Source organism: Canis aureus, chromosome 2, assembly GCF_053574225.1.
Source record: "Canis aureus isolate CA01 chromosome 2, VMU_Caureus_v.1.0, whole genome shotgun sequence".
Lineage (NCBI taxonomy): Eukaryota > Metazoa > Chordata > Mammalia > Carnivora > Canidae > Canis > Canis aureus.
This window is the reverse complement of record NC_135612.1, coordinates 20,274,254-20,290,908: the sequence shown is the minus strand read 5'-3', so window position 1 is coordinate 20,290,908 and position 16,655 is coordinate 20,274,254. Positions and strand designations below refer to the sequence as shown.

The following is a 16,655-nucleotide window of genomic DNA, read 5'->3' as shown; positions in this document are numbered from 1 at the left end:
TTAACACGAAACAACGAAAGCATTCAGGAAGAAATCTAGACTCAAGTACGATTCTAGATTAAAAGTACTCTACAAGATTCTAGATTAAAGTACTCTACAAGATTAAAAATAAAAGCTTAACAAGGTAAGACATACAACAAAATCTGTAGGATGACCAACAGCCTCTATGTAAAGAGTAACCCAATCAGTGAGTTTTAAAATATTCTCTGAAGATTAAAAATGTTTAATGAGAAGAGAGCTAATATATACCAACTTGCTCAGAAATCAACATATATTTTTTTCCTATTAAAAAATTCATGAAGAAGGTCAGACCTGTGTTCAGGGTCTAAGGAAAGCACAGAGTCGGTCCTGCACTTTAACTGACTAGCTTGGCAGAGGTCTGGCTGGCGTGACTCACTCTTTGGGTTCAATGGTTTGGGTTTTATTTTGTGTGTCTGTGTGTCCTTAAGGGCGCACCAGTAAGACTATAATTTCTAGGACATGCAGGAGGCGTATCCTCTTTCACAGTCGGCTGTTGAGTCCCCGTTTTCTTGGAGTGGTTTCTCCTTATGGTTTTCTTACATCTGGTTTGCCCTCCTCTCAAGTTCAGCTCATGACCTGAAGGCTTGCTTTCCTGCTCACGCAGAGTTTCAAAAGGCAGGATTCCTTCTTAAGAGCTGAAATGAAGGCATGATGCCTCCACTGATGTACTGATTCATCAAGGCACAGAGACAGTCATCTGATGTGGACACTGCAAGGGTTTTCATAGACATCTGATGTTCAAACCTCTACTAATAGAACTGGATAGCTGAAGGATGCCATTTCTCATAATTCAAAATATACTTCTCCGTGACAGAAGAGCTATGGGGGGAGGTGATGCAAACTTAGCTGACGCACAACGTCTTCTGCTGGCTTTTCCCAATGCCTTTGGAGAGGAAGAGAGACCCACCACCCAGTGCAACAATCTTTGCTGGAAAACTAGATAGGTGTTTTCTGAAGGTCTCCAAAGGAGACAGTCAAACCTCAGTGTTACGGTTGGTCAGTCCTCATCATCATTATCCCGAAGCCCAAGTGTCTATTACCCCAGGACGAATGATACTGTGCGCTACCCTGTGGGGAGGCAAGGACGTGGCCCCAGTCCTCAAGGCCCCGCAATTTCTTTGTGGTAATCCAGTATCACGCATGTGTGAAATGTGCCAACCAGGACAAGGCAGCCTAGGGAGAGGTGCCCACAGAGTAATCCAGATTAAGAGTTACCCAGTTCCCCGGAGGGAAGAGATTATCCAATAAAGATTCATCTAAGAGGCAGGAATTGATGTGGGCCTTGAAAAAAGAGAAGAGACAGAAGCTGGGCTTCTGACTGGGCTCGGGGAAAGGACGGAGGTGGGAATTTATGGAGTCAGAGACACTGTGAGCAAGCTCATTAGAAGGGAACTCATGAAAAGAGAGAGGAGTGTCGAAGACCTTGGAAGGACATGGAGATCTTGACTTCCAGGCTGACACATCTCGGGTTTAAAGGTGGAAATGCAGACCCGTGAAGGTTGCAGAGCAGGGGTGGAACACAGGCCTCTAAAAGTGGACAGAGAGATATATTGGCATTGGGATATCCTGTCATTTGGAAGGTCTGGGAGTATGAAGCAGTCTGGAAACTATTGTGATGGCCTGAGCTAGAGGCGAGGGTGTGGGAAGGCAAAGCACAGGTATATTTCAGGAAATATTTATGGAAACATCCTTTGAATTAGAATCCATTTGAGGCAAACTACATAAAGCACATTTGTTCTTCATATCCCATTCATTTACCTGTCTCATTTTATGCATGAATAAACAGGCTGAATATATAACAAATAACTACAAGATTAAATCTGTCAATTGGGTCATCCGTAAAATTTTCCAAGTTACTGGGGCAAAAAATAAAAATAAACGAACTCCCCCTCCCCACCAAAACATGTGTCAAGTACACAGTAGTTTCTTAGGAAATGTTGGTTGAATTTGAATATAAATTACTCTTCTGTAAGAAAACTTCACCGAAAGTAGCTAAATTCTCTACAGCTGGCTAAATATGTCAAAAGCCAAAATTTTCTTTTCCAGTTAACCTGGACAGGTTTTGGTGGCAAAAGTTATCACATGAAACAAATACATTTACCTAGTATCACTAGGACAGATACAGAGAATGTGCTTACTTACAAAAATGTTTGATAAAATAGAGTTCATGTTTAATATGTCTTAACTGAATCATTCTTGTGAATATGTTAAGGCTCTAGTTTTAATTAATATATTCTACTGGATAAAAAAAGACTGAGGAAACCAAGAAAAAATTTGCACTATACTTTGTCAGCCGAAGTTCAGTCTGAAACACTCAATACATATGTCACTTAACTCTTAAGCCTGCGTGAGATCTGGTTTAAATAAACAATTAAATGGAAAATTAGGTGGGTAATTTCAAAAGAAGGGGGGAAAAAGTCAGTTAAGCAGTGCAATGAAGCTTGAATAGATCAGAAGAAACTAAAACCCTGGCTTGGTAGATGCCAATACTGGTTTGCATGGAGGAGTTATTTTGCTAAAAGGAAGTAAAACCGCTTTGTGAAATGTGTTGTCCTGTGATATGACAAGCACTGGGCCAGTGTGCGAAAATGGAAATGCTTCACGGATGCTCTGAGAAAAGGTCTTTTTTTTTTTTAAATAAAAAATTTTTTTTTTCTACAGTAAACTCTCTGAGAAATTCCAACAAAGCCTCCATCTCTCTGCCCACATTTTTAAACAATGATTTAGGGCAGCAGGAAAAAAAACAGTAAACATGCATTACAGTTTTTCATCCAATAAATGCCTCAAAACTAAAAAAAAAAAAAAAATGGATTTGAAAAGCATTCTATTTTTCTCTTGGAATATTTCCTGTTATTTGGAAATTATGCCATTTTAGAAGATTAGTCACATATTTTAAGGTGTTTACATATTGAATATAAAATATTTTGTACCACGATGACACTTCTTAAATTCACATTTTTAGAGCATAAAGTTATTTTTAAGAACAAATAAATTCTGCCTTTTACCGGTGAATTTCTGCTGTTTTTAGCATATTGTGCCAGCTAGCATTTTGGAGCCGTATAATAACCATTTCTGTTTCCAGCCACCAAGTTGTTATTCTTTTGGCATAATATAGATTCAGGAATGCAAGACTGTGGATCCTAAACCAGCGATATAGAAACCTATCATTTGAAAATCAATGATGAATACATGCGTGTGGTTTACTGCTAAGAAGAGCCTGCATTTAAACTGGCTTGGAAACCGCGGGCCTCCTCCTCACTCAGAACGCTGTGGCCTGCGTTGAGGCTGTTGTCCTACCTTAAGATAAATTCACCAAAGAGAATGGTCTCATTCAAAGTCAGGGGTCTGGGAGGTGGGCAATACTACCTCTCAATAACCTCCTAATAGACAGACCCAACCTTGCTTTATGCTATGTTTTAAAGTTACCCTCCGTCTGGACAATGATCAATTCAGATGTGACTGTATGCAGATGTCACATTCCCCTGACCACTTAAAAGCACAAAAATTATAAAGCATGAGTGAATGGATTTCCTGATTATAGATTATGAGAAAATGAAGAACAGACCAACTTTAGAGTCAGTTCGTTTTATAGTTTGATTTGATTAAAAATATTGTTTCACATAAAATACAACAATTTAAGCATTCACAATATAATTTTTATGAAGGATAACAGAATCGACCTCGATTGGTTACAAGTTTCTAAACATTCATATTAAAACTAGTGTAAATATACAAAACTTGAAATGTGGTGTGAGGAGAAAAAAATTTTTTTTCTCTCTAGTTAACTTGAAAACACTTGCTGCTTTTTTTTTTTTTTTTTTTTTTTTTTTTTATTGACTCCTATTTTAAGAAGTTGTAAATTCAAAGAACATATTCCTGGCTTAAGATGTTGTGAGGAGGACATTTTGCCTTGTCCCACAGAGCCCAATTGAGCAAGCATGTAGTTCTCTTTGAGCCCAAAGTTCTAAAACTTTCTCTTACTTGGGTGTTTAGACATGAATCTCTTCACTTTTCTCCCCTAGGACTTTCAATTATAAATACAAGCATACAAAACTAATAAAAGCACGAAACAGATACTAGCCTTTCTGAACCAAGGCTAATTTTTTCATTATTAAAATCTTTTTTTCAGTCTCCCAAATTGTCATCTTTGACTTTTCCAGCTTCCTCTTCCAGCTCCCTCTCCAATCAGATACCAAAACTTGTTTTCTTCAGAAATGCCTCTCTCCATCTCCACTGCTACCATCCTAGGTAAGGCTTTCAGGATAAAATTCCTTTCATTTTATCATGGTTCCTGGTCTCCAGTTGAAGGGTTCTTCACCAGGTCTAAAGATGGGCTTCACAAAGGTTGTGAGTTCCTTAAAGCTGTATACAAAATTTTGTGCACACGTGTGATAATAAATCTCATGTACGGTCTCAAGATTTTCTCTAAAAATCTTTCTGAAGTGTTGCTTCCATTCTGTTACTTTTTCAGACCATACTTAACGCTGTTGGGTCAGTGCCCTGCTGGAGTCTCAGAACTGCGCAGAGTCTGACCCCCCAACCCCCATCTCACCTGATTTCCAATTTCCACACCCAAGCTCACAGTCCTCTGGATATGCTGGAGTCTTTGCTCTAGCAGTGTCTGCTCTCCTGTTTAATTCAAATTTGTTTTAAGAATCAGCTAGCACCCCAACTCTTAAATGTGAGTTCAGACAACTCTGCCCACCTTGAACACATTCCCTTCCATCCTGCTGCAATTAGAGGCAGTGATACACGCAGAGGGCTAGCTCTTTAAGTGCTCCAGATGCTTGTAAAACAGACAGACTATGCTGGAAAAATTAGGAGTTATTCAGGAATGGCGCTAAAAGTTAAGTTACTGAGGGAGTATGAGACTAGAACTGAAAATGTAACACGTAACTTGCTAATTTCAAATATCAAGGGTCTCTCCTCTATATGCTACTTGAGAACATTTCTTATTTTAGATAATGATTACACACTGATGACCAAGTACACTATTGAGACAAACTGCTCATCAACCATATAATATTAAAGTCAGGAAATCACGCAAGTGCCCAACTACTAAATTTGTTTATAGAGAGTTAATTGAAGCTTCTTTTTCACTTGTTGCACCTGTTAATCATTTCACAGCACATTACCTTAGTTAGCTAACTGCAAGCGGTAGAATCAAATAAAGTAGAAATTTTCCCTGATGAACAGGAAAACTCTGAGGCACTGGATCTTTTCTACACTGACGAGTGCTTATGCTCACTGCCATAGGTTGTCTCTATAAACCTCAAAAATAATTTACTCATACATAAAATGCCCCCCAAAGGATGGGCTGCAAGATATCCCATGGTGGAAGGGTGGTAAGTAAGAATGAATAGGATTTTATTAGGTGGTCCAGAGAGAGACTTCCCAGGGAGAGGGAATGCATGAAAGATCTGAGTCACGGCTGTATTGGAGAAGGATGAGTGTTCCCATGAGAATGGAGTACCAGTGGTTTCAGAGTATGCAGTTTTCAGAAGCTGGAAAAATAGGCTTGACTAACACAAATCTCTCAGATCATGTTAGCTTTATATTCTAGAATTCACACTGAAACTTCTGCTACACTTCGTACTATAAAGCAGGAGCAAAGTTATAGTTTGTGAATGGCAAATGACATCCTTAGCTGTCCTTTAGGACTACAGTGTCAGGGACGCCTGGGTGGCTCAGTGGTTGAGCATCTGCCTTTGGCTCAAGGTGTGATCCCAGGTCTGGGAATCGAGTCCTGGACCACATGGGGCTCCCTGTGAGGAGTCTGCTTCTTCCTCTGTCTGTATCTCGGTCTCTGTGTCTCTTATGGATAAATAAATAAAATCTTTTAAAAAAAAAGGAATAAAAATAAAATAAAATAAAAAAAGTGTCAACGGAAGGGGCAGATTAGAAGTTAGACTGCTATAGAGAAGCTAGTTAGGACACATCTGCCGTAGATCACGTGAAGAATGAGACAGCAGGCACAGGAAGATCTACAAGGCAGACGGGAGTCAAGGGCAAAGGAGGAGAAGGTAGGTGATTCCAGGTTCTGGTGCTGAGGTCTTCATTAGAGTTCCTCCAACCATACTGAGCCTTAGTTTTTTTAGCCCTAAGAAATGATTTCATTAGCGTGAGAGAATCATAAAAGTAATCTGAATCAGACTCTCACATACTTGTCTGAGGCAGCCATCGCCAACATGACCATGCAATACTATTAACAATATCAAACGCTTATGGAGTCTTATTTATCAATAGTATCAACAACATCAAGCCAATGCACTGAGGACCCAGAACAGTACCAGGCACCTAATAACTGTTATATAATTGTTTGCTATTATACATGGATGTAAAACATCTTTATTCTTTGCAATGACAACCTTGTCAGGCACGAATAGCATCCCTGTGTTACATAATGAGAAAGCTTAACAACAGAGAGGTCCGGCGTCTTGCCCAACGCCAAACAGCTATAAGCTGGTAGAGTCGTGATTTGAACCCAGCAGTGTGCCTAGAGTCCATGCTCTGAAGGATAGCAGTCCCCTGCTCCCTGAGAATTGGTCACACTCTGGGATTTTGAAACCTCTTCTGTGTCATATCTCATTCTAAAATTATAGGAATGTGAAGGAAGCAGAAAGCAAGTGAAGTGGGAGGCCAGGGATATGTGACCCAAAGGGACTTCCTGAGCCAGAGGTGATGTGGGAGCTTCAGGAACACAGCTTGGCCATCATAAATGGCATTTCTGGTTGAGAAAATGCTGAAATTATACAAAGAGGCACAGAATGGTGGTGTTCTAAACTGTATTTCTGGTCTCCTAGATAAATAAATATTTACGAATAGGAAGTAGTGGGCTCAGCAACACTAAATGCCAGGGCAACTGTTTAACTTTCAGTGTGCTATTTTGAGTGGATGATTAAATATGCTCTTAAAGGTAGATTTTGTAATATTTTAGTCAATAATCTCCCCTGTAATGGAGGTTAAAGATGTTTACCTACCTATTGTCAATTTAAGAGACCAGCTTCCATCAGAACCACTTAACACGACAGTGAAATGCTCAGTATTTTACAGTATCTGCTATTAGTTGTTACCTGCAAAATAATTTCTAATATATTGGTGTATGAAACTGACTTTATTTAGTAATCTGTTAATAGTATCTTATTTTCTGGAATTTGGGGCAAACTGCCACAGGAAAGTACTCAGTTGAACCTCTGATATATTGATTGATTTTCTGCTTTTACTTCAGCAAAAGGTTTTACCAACCTATTTTTTTCTTTCTTTCATTAGAACAATCTGAAAACATTTATAGCATATTGTCTTGTTATACTTAGAGTCATCACATACATAATAAGGCCCACTACCATCAACTAATTTTATATCCGCGTTTTTAAAGGTTTTAGGGTAAGTTAGTTTTCAGTATCAGGACATTGTTTTGTCTCTCAAACATACATCTTTTCACAGAAAATTACTTTAAAATTGTATACAGTAAACTTGCTCATACAACCCACTACTCTACTGGAAGCAACGCATTTAAAATAGTTTTTAGTGGAAAAGTACGACCTTCTAGAATTCAGAGTTATGTTCACTGTGCCCTGAATGCCTGAAACCCTGCTAAAAGTGCTAGAAACTATGTTATTTAGCTATTGTGAATCACAATTTTTTTTTTTTTTTTGAGGGAAAAGGAGATCTTTTTCATGGGATGGCTCTAAGGCAAAAGGCAACCACAAAACATCTGGAGGTCAGAAATCTGGGAATGATGAAAATTTTAATATGCCTCGTGTGGAATAGGGGCAAAGCAGATTTTCTGATTCTTATCCTGGTAAAGACTCCTGATTACAGATTCTTAAACACAAAATCAAGTCTCCATTCTATCTGAGGGTTTCTCAGGGAAATAATATAATAATGCATAATGTTAGACTATGAAGAAACTCCTGTGAAACCTCAGTGTCTTTTGTGGTGTATTCTTAGAAAAATACTCCAAGAATATACAAAAGCCAAAACTATTCATGGCTCTACCAGTTAGAGGGCAGTAGACATTCTAAAAAGAGTTTGCCTCTTCTGCTTGACCATGCCACCCTGATGCTAAACCAGACCTTCACGGATTTCATATCTACTGCATTTGTCCTTGATATTTCTTGGACATGTTTTGTTTAGTATCTTTTGTGAAATTAACAGTCTATCTGCCAACTAGATACTGAACATTGAACATTCAACACACACAACAGGCTCTGGACTGTGAGGCAGAAGTAAAGAAATGTTACTTATTACTGAATTATTTTCCCAAAGATTGAGAGTCTGGATCACAAAGCAGGGTTGTTTTGGCAAACCAGTCCCTCGTTTGTCCTAACAGCCATGTGGGTCAGGCATTATCATCCCAATTTTTGACAGATAAGGAAACTGAGGTTCAAGGAGCTTCTGTGACTTGTCAGTAAGGGACAGCTTTGATTTGAATCCAAAACACAAGCTGCTTCCACTACTTTATTACAAAAGCCAGATGTTTCAGATTTAGAATGCATCCTTGTATTTCTCCGAATAAAAACTCCATTTGCAAATAAGGAAGAATTTGACAACCTGATGTTTTCAATGCACAAAGGCACTCAAAATATCATTCTACTTTGAGTACTGATTTGCTGAAGGGATAGTTTTTAATTGCATCATAAAAATGATACTGAACCTTGCTATCTTAAAAAAAAACTCCACTTAACAATGAATGATAGATTTATGACTCACTTAATTGTTCACTTCTTGAGATTTTGGGGCTGTCTCTTTGCTAAAAATGAGGGGGTGTCTTCATTATTGACACAATCGTTCATTCTTTCAGTCATTTTTATAAACAAAAATATTGAGACAGTACAAATTAGAGAGAACGTGACATAAGAGAAAGAATAATTACTTGTGGTTTTAACATTTACACAACTCCTGCAAACACATCAGAAGATGATAATGTTCAAAGTGAAATGTGTTGCACTGCACTGCATTGCACTCCTATTCTGCCTCGGGTTTCTTAATATATCCTATTTATTCCCACCCTTGCATGTAGGGGCCACGGGACACATTTCTGCGAAGCTTACTAGTGCACTACTCGCTTGCTACACATTTAATAAATATTACTGGGATTGCATTAAACTAAGCTTCACTTTTTACTTAGGAAATCAAGAATATAGATAATTATAATACTGACAATGCTAACGTTTATTAACAAGCACTTACTCTGGTGCAGAAAATGTGCTAGGTGCTGCTTTGCATCATTACCTCACTTAATTTTCACAATACCTATAAAATGGGTATTCACAGACTTTTCAAGGGCAATAATGTCATCCCTAAAATAACTTAGATACCATGCATTTTCACTGGTTGTTTTATTTTTCTGAATATCTGCCTCTGGAGTATTTCCCCAAATCACCGCTTGTGCAAAAATTTTGCTCCACGATTTTCCAGGTTATCTCTGAGTTGCTTAGTATTTTTTTTTTTTTTTGAGTTGCTTAGTATTAAACTAAAGGTTCTTTCTTCATGATTGTCATGTAAATTAATGTTACGTTTGAATATGTAAATTGACCACAGATTTAGATTTGCTATTATTAATATCTTAATAATAACCTATATTAATATAGCAGGCTGTTTTCCCCCCATACTACAAATAGGGCATAATCAGTTCTTTAGCATATGGACGTTGTAAATGGAGTCTAAGGTCAAGAAATTGTGAAAGAAGGGCACAGTGTTTAGTAAAACAGTTAACAAGTTAAATATTAAATTCAGTTAAAACAATTAAAATGGAATGATAATAAGTAAACCCAGTGGATACTGAAGCATCCTCTGGACACATAATAGATTACAAATTGAAACTGTTTGGTACAATATAATTTCCTTTAGTTTGAAATATACTAAAGGAATATATCTGATTTACTCTTTCAAATAGAGCCTTCATCATGACTATAGTCCTCTTTGAATCGAAATTTGAGTGAACACACCATGTAAGTCCACCTGTAAAATTTAAGTGGCTGGCAAAAGTCTGTCTAAAAACAGCAAATTATACTCTTGGCCAACAGCCTTGAAGCCCCAAAAAGTCCCTGGTAGGTAAAAAGTTGATTTCCAAAAGAGGGGCTTTTTTGACCACATCCCTTCTTCAGCATCTACTGTCTATTGATGCACAATTTCATATCAGTAATGATTTTGAAAAGAGCTTTTCTTTCTGTATTATCCCCGAATAAAATCTTACAGTGATGCCAAAAACAAGGACAAGAGAAACCAATTGTGTATGAGGAAAAAGAAAAATGCTGAATGCTCATTCGGTTAAGCGTCTGCCTTTGGCTTAGGTCATGATCCCAGGACCCTGGGATTGAGTCCTGCATTGGGCTCCCTGCTCAGTAGGGAGTCTGCCTCTCTCTCTCTCTCTGCCCCTGGCCCCTGCTTGTGCTCTCTCTCTCTCTCTCTCAAATAAATAAAATCTTAAAAAAAAAAATCTACTGAACGCTCAAGGAGCTGTAATTTGAAATTTTGTTTTTCCCTGTGGAAATCAAACTCCTTATGAATTAAGTTAAACTAAAGGTGTCAAAAGCAGATTTTTGATATCCTGACCTAGCCTGTAATATTGTTCACTAGTCTTTTCTTTGACCTGCTTCTTCCACTTCAACATCAGCCCCTAGAAAATGGCATCAAGGTACAGCTTTATTTATAATTTTTCAGGTCTTGTTTATGGGAAATGGATACTGATTTTTTTTGGCAATGGCTAAGTATCATATGCTGTAGATCATCCAATTAAAAGGGCTAAGTATTTTTTTCCTTTAATAAATCTAGATAATAACCTTGGTTTGAGTTAAAAATATCACTCTTAATTTCATAGATAATAATAAAGAAATGCTGATGGATCTTTATCTATGTTTTGGGTGAACTCCCAATGTAAAATTGCAAATAAATTCAGAATTTTTATTCAGAATAATTCAAACTTGCAGAATATTACTTTCAAAACAAGAATCTGACTATTAACTTGGATTTTTTTCACATGCTGCTTAGCAGTAGTGTAAAAAGTACTATAAAGTTATGTATTTTATACTTGTTAGCATATTTTTGTTAAAATAGTTTTCTTGTTTGAGTGCAACTACATGGCATCCATCTCCCTTTCTTGAATATTACATTGTCTGAATCTGTATACTGTTAGGTAACAAAAAATGTAAGCTTGTTAAAGCCAATCCTTTTAGACTGAAATTTTAACTACATTAGTGACACTTTGAATCAGTGAGTAAGAAATGCAGAGAAGTTTTTTGGCCGATAAAAAAGTCAGCCAAGAAACTTTTGATAAGTATCCTCAAAAACAAATACTTGCAAAACAATGGTACTGGTACACAATAATTAAACATTGTTATGACTTTTTCCTCTTCTCAGTTCTATTTTATATTATGCTAAATTTTTTTTTTTAAGATTTTATTTATTTATTCATGAGAGACGCAGAGAAAGAGGCAGAGACACAGGCAGAGGGAGAAGCAGACTCCCTGCAAGGAGCCCGATATGGGACTCAATCCCGGGACCATGATCATGCCTGGAGCCAAAGACAGATGCTCAACCGCTGAACCACCCAGGCGTCCTTAAATTTTTCTTTTTCAAGACTAAATGAATTATAAAAAAGTCATATAAGTGAAGTTCTATGATTATATAATCATAAAACATTGCCTGTAAAGATATGTGTCTTATCCCCAATGTGAGTACTAAGTTCAAAGGTTCAAAGTCACAGCCTAAGGCTATGCTACATGAAGGTCCTTTCAGGGCCTATAAGCTAGGGTTCCTTATTCACGCCTCAGTGATTTATCCACAGCAGTACACTGCCACCATCAAGTTTCCATGTATTTAGCTGATATAAATTAAGCATTCCAGAAGTGACAATGCTTGACAACCAAATGCATAAAATAGTAAACAATTAACAATCAAAATAAGGAAACAGCTGTTGGTTTCTTTTTTATAAAATTATATCTAATTTACAATAAATGCCAATTAAAATTATTAACCAATATACATAAATCTCCTTTGCCTTATCATCAAATAGCTATGTAGATTGTAAAATTCTCTTAAATTTTCAAAGAGATTCCTAAAGGGTTTTCCTTTCTTCTTCTCTCTACCCCTTCCCTTACTCTCTCTTTCTTTTGTCTCAATCATGAATCCTTGAGCACACTGGTGGTTTCTACTTAATAAAAAGCAACTATGCTATCAAAGTGCAAACAAAGGGTACTAATAGGATAGTGAATAATCCAACACAAGGCATTGGTGTGTATGTACCACATTGACTGGTACACGCAGAAGAGGTCCTGAAAAGGAGCCAACACAAGGCATAGCTCAGAGACTGGACGGGAAAGGTGCTATATTTTATCATCAAGTTGAGCTGAAAAAGAGAATGCTTACCTCTTATTTCTATTAAATCTAATGATTATGAAAATTCAACTGAATTTGATCTTCAATCATCAATCACCACTAAGATTACCATGTTTTTAAAAGCTTTAATTACAGAGATATGACAAAATGTAATTTAAAAAGCAGTGATGACTCAGGCAGCCTGGGTTGCTCAGCCATTTAATGTCACCTTCAATCCAAGGCGTCATCCTGGAGACCCCGGATCAAGTCCCACATCAGGTTCCCTGCATGGAGCCTGCTTCTCCATCTGCCTGTGTCTCTGCCTCTGTTTCTCCCTGTGTCTCTCATGAATAAATAAATAAATAAACATTTTTTAAAAATAAAAAAGCAGTGACTTTTGAGTTGTTGAGAGAAAAGGACTAAGTATTGGATGAATAACTGTGAATTGAAACCTAGAGATGTCACCACTACTAATGTATTATGACTTACTGTATACTTCCCTTATACCAAGAGTACAATGCCATCCTGTTACTTTTTTATTAGTTTCCCTTCATCTGTGAAATTGTTTCAGTTAAGTGATAAGAGGCTTATTATTTTAAAAGGTAATTTGTGATGCTCTGAGGTACCAACCCCCATTTCATTTACTTCTATATATCAGTTCTTTAGAATTTCTATTAGGTATGTTAGAAAAGTTAGTAAACTTTATTGGCCAATGGTGCCCCACCATTTAATGATTAAATGGTGTACAAATGATTAAATTTGTACACTCATTGTGTAAGTGTCAGAAGAATATATTATTTTGTGAATTACAGATTGAGGCTCCATTTTTTCATATTTAAAATTACATTATTTCTTTGAAGTATTCTTTTTTCACATCAACATTATTAAACATCTGTGACTAGTAGATCAATTTTTCTTTTATTCAACTAACAAACACTAACTGAGTATCTGCCATGTGCTATCTCTTATGTCTTGAGCTGGGAATACCAATTCAGTAAGAAAGAGTTTGCCCCTCAGGGCTGAGTGTCCAGAAGAAAAATGCGTGTCCAGACACTGCAATTACAATGCAATGAGGTAAGTGACGTGGGCACGGGCTTCCGTGGGAGAAAACAGAAGAGATGTATAATTCCTTCTGGAAGAAAGGATTTCCTGAATGGCTGAACTGAATGCTGAGGGATGACAAGGAGTGCTCAGGAGCAAGAAATCAGCTGAGGGAAAGGAGCAATTGGAATGCATACAAAAGGCAAGTGGCCTCAACACTGTTTGCATCACAGTGAAGTGGTTAAGGGCACAGGCTTTGGAGATACACTGCTTGGGTTCTACCCTGTACCATTATTTAACCTCTCTCTGTCTCAGTCTCCCTGTAGGAAGGGCAGAGCACGCATATCTACTTTAAAGAACCGTTATGAGAATAAATGAGTTACTTTTTTGTAAAGCACATAGTAAGGGCAATTTAAATGCATGCTATTATTAGAGTGCAGGGTTCTTGCTGGCTGTGGCAGAAGGAAAGGTTTAAGACCGGAGAGGAGGGCTGGGCCAGAGATAAGAGGCTCACGGTTAATTCTGAAAGAGATGGGAAGCCATTTCTGGACTTTAGGCACATGAATGATGACCTACAATTAGTTTAAGCCTTTGAGAAAGGCTAATCAGTCATGAGGGGACTGGAGGGGGATGCAATGTGAAGCAGAGAGACAAATTAGGGCGCTCTGGAAACAGTCCTGGAGTGTTGCTAGGAGCCTGAACCAGGGCAATGAGACAGGAATGGAGAGAAAGGAGTAGATTTAGGATCTACCTTGGAGGCAGAATTGGTTAAGACTTGATGGGAAAGTTGTTATACTTTATCATCGAGCTAAGCTGAAAAAGAGAATGCTTATCTCCTTGGTCTCTCAGTATTTATAAGCACATGCTAATTGCTAAAACTTACTTCCTTTCTGTGTGGTACTATCCCCTTTTTACAAGTTGCGATGATATGATTTTGAAAAAAGTTACAAAGACAGAAAAGTATTTAATTATGTGCCCTTGGCCTCAGAATTTCTAACTTTATCAGAGACCTTGAATTTCAATGGCAATACTCAAAATTTGGAAGATATCTTTTGGCAATTTTGCTTTAGTTTTCTTTTCTGGAAATGCAGAGACATTCTGGCTGGCTTGCTTCCCCTGGTGTTATGTGATTCTCTGACATCAGCATAGATATATTCAGCTTTGACACATGATACTGGCGGGTTTGAGAAAGAAGGGGAAGATGACCGAGCCTGTAGCAGGACACAACAGCTAAGCTGAAGTCTATTAAATGGCATCTGCAACAGGTGTTCTGTGGAACCAGAGTCAGAAAGGGCTTCTTCCTCTATTTTTAATAAATGGGGAAGTAACTCTTTCACAAATATATAGAAACTGGGAAAGTTGTATGCCCACAGCTATGAGATACATTCATCCAGATATAATGCTTATTATCATCAGGGTGGAGCAACTGAGCATCTTTCTTTTTATTTCCTTCTATCTTTGAAATAGAAGATTCTCATATCTGTGGCAGAGGTCTTGATGTAGGAAGACAAATATGCTAAGCTCATAAGATTTCTTTACTTCAGTGATGCTATAGCCATATATGTGGCTAACTTTTACACTTACAAGATTGAGTGTCTTCTCTGTCCCTGGAGGGCCATTAAACTTAGTCAGAGAATTGACAATGACAACATAATTGAACAACCAAACACTTCTTATTTTCAATAGAGAATCCTAAAGCATTCTAGATATTAAGCAGAAACAAGAGTCTATTTCCATTAGGGCTGAGTAACCCATCCCCCCCATATGTTTTTTACTACATCTAATAACTTTTATCACCACTATTGGTGGAGCACTGAAATACTGGAGAAAATATCATAACATCTAAACCATTTTTAAAAGTTATCTCTTTTTTGGTCTTTGTGACAATCTAGTTTCTTGGTCCCCACCATTCTCTCTAACCAGAGTTTTGGCAGAGACTCGAATCCAAGCAACGTTGCTCTGGCTTTGAACTGGTTTTGTAATTTTGAGACTGTAAGCCTCAAACTATTTTTTAAAATTAATTAATTAATTAATTAATTAATTAATTTATGATAGTCACAGAGAGAGAGAGGCAGAGACACAGGCAGAGGGAGAAGCAGGCTCCATGCACCGGGAGCCCGATGTGGGATTCGATCCCAGGTGTCCAGGATCGCGCCCCGGGCCAAAGGCAGGCGCTAAACCGCTGCGCCACCCAGGGATCCCCCCTCCTCAAACTATTTTTTCGGGGGAAAAAATGAGCACTTCATTTCAATGTCCAGCAAAATAATATATCAAGTTTACTCACTACTTTGACTCTATCTAATTTTTAAAAGGCAGATAAAATAGGAAGTTTGTGCCATTGATTCTGTTTGTTAATTCACTCTGTAGTTCTAATAGTTTTTCTTCAGCACTAGTGAATTAGTGAAGAGCCAATATCAGAAGTGAGAAACATTACCCCCAAATGGATGCATTTCTAAAAATGTTTTTGTATGCTGATTTTCTTTATCTTCTTTCTTATAATTAGCAGGCTATTATATATGACCCTGGAAAAATATTTTAATTAGCTTGTCCACGGATATTTCAGTAAGCTTGAATTTTTTTGACATTTCAAACATAACCTTCTGTCATTCATGCCTGTCTCCTACTATTTTAAATGTATAGCATGTTCCAGCTGCAGGAATTACCATGGTTACTTGTTATGCCAATAGTAACTGCGGTTAGCATTAAAAACTACTGTGCTGTCTTACCTCTGCACTGAAAATGACATCAATATCTAATAATCACAACAATGTGAATTAATATGGAACCCTGGAGAAGTGTGACTATAAGATGATTGGCCATAGGAGAAGTTCTTTTTTTTTTTTTTTTAATTTTTTATTTATTTATGATAGTCACAGAGAGAGAGAGAGAGAGAGAGGCAGAGACACAGGCAGAGGGAGAAGCAGGCTCCATGCACCGGGAGCCCGATGTGGGATTCGATCCCGGGTCTCCAGGATCGCGCCCTGGGCCAAAGGCAGGCGCTAAACCGCTGCGCCACCCAGGGATCCCCCATAGGAGAAGTTCTTAAGAGCTAAAATACATTTAATGGCTTTTTGGGGATACCCTATTTTCATATTCTCTAAGAGCTGATTTTAATGCCAAAATTGGCTTTATTTTATTTTATTTTATTATTTTATTTTATTTTATTTTTTGGTTTTATTTTATTAACAGTATTGTTGAATGTTTAAAATCTCACTCCCTCCTTTTTATTTATTATATTTATTTTTTTTTAGGTTTTTAAAAATGTATTCATTTGA

The 16,655-nt window shown here is 37.5% G+C and overlaps 1 protein-coding gene across 16 annotated transcripts in view; it reads right to left on the bottom strand.

The window, feature by feature from the left end:
- The window catches only part of MEF2C (myocyte enhancer factor 2C), a 169,149-nt gene that overhangs the window by 13,791 nt on the left and 138,703 nt on the right, over nucleotides 1-16,655 (bottom strand). The gene's annotated exons all lie outside the window — the stretch shown is intronic.